Raw genomic sequence first — 5,645 nt, 5'->3', positions numbered from 1 at the left:
GGTTTGGTGCGGTTTAAGTGCCCTCGGCGTTATTGTGCCGTACCACTTCCTGGATGATCAAGACCGTTACTGTGAATGGGAATCGCTTCCGCTGAATGGAGTTAGACAATATGTGGTTCCAACAGGACAGTGCCACAAGCCATACAGCGAATGTCCAATCGATTTATTGGAAACCAAGTTTGGTGAACGTATTATCTCACGAAATGGCTCAGTCAATTGGCCGAATTGGTCGTGCGATTTGAAGCCGCTATACTCTTTTCGGTGGCGCTACGTCAAGCCTATGGTTTATGCCAACAAGCCAGCGACGACTGATGAACTCCGTTCGAATATCGAATATCGTGAAATTACTGCAGTGCTGGGCGATATATACTTGAAAATCGTCGAAAATTGGGTTCAGCGTACGGGTTTTTGCAAGAAAAGACATATCATTTTTTTATTTAAAAAAAAAAAAAAATTAAAAAAAATAAAAAAAAAAACTTTTGCAGCGCTCTTATTGCGCCCGTTATAAATAGACATTCATACATGTAATATATATATATAGTATAAATGTTAGCGAAAATTTTAAGTTTTCATAAAGCTGGTATGTGGGACAACATAAGCGAGTAATTGCAAATTTATGCTTATACCACATTGTTAGATATTAATAAACTAACAGATTTTCGAAGAATGTGGTTTCTTAAAATTCAATTTTGGCGATTCGTTAAGAGTTTTTCCCACAAAGCTAATAATCTATTTATGCTCACACAATACCACGAAAGCACAATGCATGAAAAGAAGAAGCAGTAACAAGCGACTATTTAAAATAATATTTCGACAAATGGCAGCGATATGAAAAGATCGACAAATTATTAATTTGCATTGGACATTTGAGATTTCTATGGCGTTTGCTCAACAAAACTACAAACAAATATGTGAATCGCATTTTATTTTTAGCGTGTGGATATTGTGCTGCAAATCAAAAATTGAAATAAGGCAATAAATAAAAGCAAAAAAAGTTTCCGCCCGGTAGTCGTCAGCACTTGGCGCGGCCGGTGACGCCAATTCCGCCCACCTTTTCTCGTGATTTTTTTTTTTTTTCTTATATTTTGAATATACATATATTATTTGGCAAGCGATTTTTTTTATTTTCGTCCGATTTTCGAAGCGGGCGCATATTTTTTTGAAATATAGTTAGAACACATAAACGCGCTAGTATGCAAAATTTAGCAAATATTAACAGTTAGATTTTGCTTTGTTCACAATTTTATGCGAATGGAATTTAACATTCTCACATAAACTCAACAATGCGGAAATTTTTGTGTACACCACAAAAACAAATTTGGAGCGTTAGAAGTGTAAAGAACGGAATAATTAACCGTTAACAGGTTTTTAGCGATTTTATGCCACTCTATAGTATAATGGAGCCATCAATGATGCATAATTTGAACACAACGCCTACGTTTTCCGGATATTATGGCAAAACGCTTATCATGCAAATATTTCAACAAATTGAAACAGCATTTGTCAACAGGTATCAAGTCAATTAACTCCCTCACAAAGTTCAATTAACTATTTACGCTTATTATTCTTTTCTACAAATTAATTACTATAAACTTTTATTTATGTTTATAATTCTATACCAAAAATAACTTAGATGTTCGATTAGCTATTTTTATTAACATCAATTATAAAACAAGTATAAAAGTCAGTTAGAATATACAAATTGGAGCAAATTGTTGGAGTCATGCAATTTTTTCTTTCTAGGAGAAACGGAAAACAAAAGGAACAAGTTTTCTCTGACAGCTGCTTTCTCGATATTGTCATTTGAAGCTCACTAACAGCAAAAGAACGTTCAACTCGATTAAGATTTCATATATTGCCTTAAAATAAATAAACAAAATGCATTTTTGGTAGACCTTCTGAAAGGAACAAAGAGGCTGTAGCCTTTCCCTGATGACTGACAAGGCTAATGGCCCGTCGGCTGGGTATAAACAGCTCCGCACCAATATGCTCCCCTCGATCTAGTAAATTGCCGTAGCGGAAGCTTATTGATGCCTCCTGAATACACGCGAACTGTGAGGCCTGGATGCTTCTAGTCTTTCTTGAGTCACCTACTTACAACAAAACCACCTCTCAGAAACAATGGAACATTAATCCCCCTGGTGGCACCATATATATGTCGACTAGTGCGTTACTATCTGCTATCTTTATCGATTGTCCAGTAAGAATTTCATGACGTTTGTTTTATGACATTTCATCGATTGGAAGTGAAGTTATTGCGTTTTAAGTGTCGGTATGTTAGTGTTATCGGTGCGAAAATGAGCTTCGAACAAAAAGCCAACATTAGATTTTGTTTTAAAATTGGTAAAACTTTTACCGAAACGTTCCAATTGATGAAACAAGTTTATGGCGATGACTGCCTATATCATAGCAGAGTGCACAAGTACTTTCAACCTTTTCAAAGTGGTCGGGAGGACATACATGACGATTAACATGTGTGTCAATCAGAATCCATGATCACCGGAAATTCCATCGAAACTGTGCGGGAATTCAACAAAAATCAGCCGTAATCTCATTGAAATTCATGGAAATGGAACTGAACATCTCCAAAACATCGATTTATCGCATTTTGACCATACATTTGTGCTAACGAAAGGTGTGTGCACGGTTTCTGCCGCACAAATTGACTGACGACTAAAAATTGCTCAGAACCCAACATTCGATTCGACGCTTGTGACCGATTATTTGACCAAAGATCACATTCTACCCAATCTTCCATTCTCTTTCCTTTCTTCCTTTTCGGAAACATGCATTTTCCCATGATAGGAAAGCGTTATGCAGACGTAGAGGCCATTCAAAAGGCTTTCTCCGGCATACCAGCCAAGGAGCTGAAACACATGCTCGTTCGACATGCTTTTGGACCGTGCAAAAAGCTGTATCGAAACAGAAGGAGACTATCTTTATCACTTATCATTTTATCATTTATCACGTACTGGAGAGAGACTCTTCAGTCAATCATTTGATCCAAAGGTGAGGCAGTAAACACACGATGAAAGGAAGAATAACGCAACTTCGATTAAACTTTTGAAGAAAGTTAGAGTCACAGCAACGTTATGTCGTACGGGTATTCAGTACTTGTTTCAATAGACCAAACCGCTATCAACCATCACCTAAAATAAGATCGCCAGAAAGTCTTTTACAACATGATCGACAAAAAAATTAACCAGTTCGCATAACCAATTTTATACAAATAAATGGTTTTTTAAAAATACGTATAGTTTTATTAGTTTGTCTTAGAGTACAAATATAACAAAAAACAATAATAAAAATACCTAGAAATATATCTCAGAAAAACATTAACAAMAACTCAACTTAAATTATTTTCGGATAATCGAGGAAGGCAAGTATGAAGCACCTGGAGCGCTTACTGGACGGGCAGCTGGTCGTGAGGCAGGAGACGAGAAGTTTGAATTGAGAGTTTCCACCCAATTGATCGTATTGCGATTGGATAGCGTGTTGGGCATTGACAGCATCCTCTGGTGTGCGGTACTTGACGAAGTGTACATCGGGTTTGTGACCTGTAAGGTCGTGTTGAGACTGCAATTTGTTGGCCAAATCAGCCAAGTCGGCTTGTTTTTGTAAAACATAGATGGCGGTCTTCTGTTCGGCAGCAAGTTTGGCAAGATTGAGGGCGGCGTTCTCCAAACCATTATTTTCGGGTCCCTTAACGAAGACAACACGCAGATTCTTTTTCAATAAAGCATCCAGTTGTTCGCTGCCGGCGGGTTCATTGAAATCATCCTCATCAGCGGTGTAGCTGTAGAACTCCTTGTCGAATTCAGCGGCAGGTGCGGAGTAAGAAGGGGAAACTTCTGTTGCGTCACCTCCTGGTCCACCATAGCTTCCCAATCCACCGGGTCCGCCACTGCTGCCACCGGGTGCAAACGAGAGTCCAGCATCTGAGTGACCTACGGGGCTCCCCCTGCGGGTAGGAGGGACTCCTCCAGGTTGGGGGGGAAACCGAATATACCCGTGGAAAGGCATGCCTRTCGTAAGAGGCGACTAAAATCCCGCATGCACTGAGTCTGTCATTCTGGGCTTGCCTTGGATTTCAGCATAGTCCATGCCAGTTATAGTGCTACAGTATTCTTCGTAAAACATGGTTACTGTACTCTGTATTTTTTATTCCTGGTATTCGACCGTGTTTTCGTTTACGATTTCGTTTACTAAGGGTTTTACGAGACACATGTCAACATACAGTTGAGTTCTTAAGGGTTCCAAGGAATTCTTGGGGGCGCAACTGGCAGTAGCGCCAGCTACAGGTCACACCGAAGACTAAAACATGGTACCACGGGGAGCAGTCAGCCCTTGGAGGAAACTCCAATCTGCTCATTGGATTTTTGGCCCCTTGGGGAGATTCGTGATAACTGTGGTTTAAACCTAAATGCAGGAAGGGCATTAGTCCGGTGTGGAGTCGCACTGCCGCCGGGTGCCGGACCCAGAGTACGGCAAAGGTTTTAGATGGGCGTCGTACCTGACCAAAGTGGCTAGGGTGTGCGTGTTCACCCAAACAAATTGGAACCAAAGTATAAGTGTATGTGGCGGCACTCATGCTTTGGTTCTCCAGAGTATGGKGCAGGTGCATGCACTTATGCTTTGGGGCGCTGATCAACGCACTGTTTTGATCTATGTGCTTCTGGCAATAGAAAGCACCGTGGGGCCTATCTCCGCAGGCAGGAACTCACGTAGAACCACAACGGACTCTGTCCTACGGGCGATAGTTGTAGCACAACTTATCCGCACAGGCAACGGTGAACAAACAGAGGACAATGAAGGCACGCATTTTGAAACAGTCAAAGGTGGTTTGAAACTGAATTTGGTTGAATGATTATTCAGTAATGGTTGTGCTTGGAATAGTTAACGTATTTCAGTAGTGTTTTTTCTTTGAAAGAGTAGAGAAGCTTGAATTGGATAGCCCTTTATTAACATATAAATAATATTGAAAGAACTTCAATGAAAATCATCGTCGCATGAGAAAAATAATGTTCCCATGGTGATAATGACTTGCATCTCACAATAAAAAATATGTTATACATGTATAGTTAATGTGTTCGCATACAAGTTTAATTTCTTTAATTGTCCAATCTACTTTTTTAAATAAATTAGTTGCGGAAGACATAAAAAAAATCCTTTCCGGTTGAACATATGAAACTGGATCTGCACTGCAGAAATGGAACCAAATCTGCATATAAAACAGATAAATATGAGTATAAACAGCCATATATGTATGTATATAAGTATATATGAGAATAGTTAACAAAATATGGAACATATAAGCTGGCGGATTTTATTATCTAATAACTTTAATGATATCATAAACTTTTGTCTCATCGAATAGAGTTAAGTGCAAATTATGTTCAATTAACAGTGACAGCTTATAGAAAATTATAAAACCGCGAAACACACACACACGCACTTAAAAGTATGCTTTAATGCCATAGTTAGTGAAACGAAGCAAACTACAAAGCAGAACCATGATTTTCTTCCAATCACGTTATGCAAATTGCGAAGCGTGAAAGAAGTCTCTAAAGTTGTCAAAGTCGGAAACGTCCTTGTTGTTTGTTATTTTTATTCATTTCTGTTTTTGGTTCTAGAGGAATGTCGGC

The 5,645-nt window shown here is 39.0% G+C and overlaps 1 pseudogene; it reads right to left on the bottom strand.

Moving 5' to 3' along the window:
* Positions 1-3,318: 3,318 nt before the first annotated feature.
* On the bottom strand, positions 3,319-4,023 carry LOC108970334 (annotated as a pseudogene).
* Between the last annotated feature and the right edge of the window lie 1,622 nt (positions 4,024-5,645).

The sequence above is a fragment of the Bactrocera latifrons genome, unplaced genomic scaffold, assembly GCF_001853355.1.
Source record: "Bactrocera latifrons isolate USDA-ARS-PBARC rearing strain unplaced genomic scaffold, ASM185335v1 scaffold_3, whole genome shotgun sequence".
Lineage (NCBI taxonomy): Eukaryota > Metazoa > Arthropoda > Insecta > Diptera > Tephritidae > Bactrocera > Bactrocera latifrons.
Note: the sequence above shows the minus strand (reverse complement) of the source record. Positions and strands in the feature narration are given on the sequence as shown.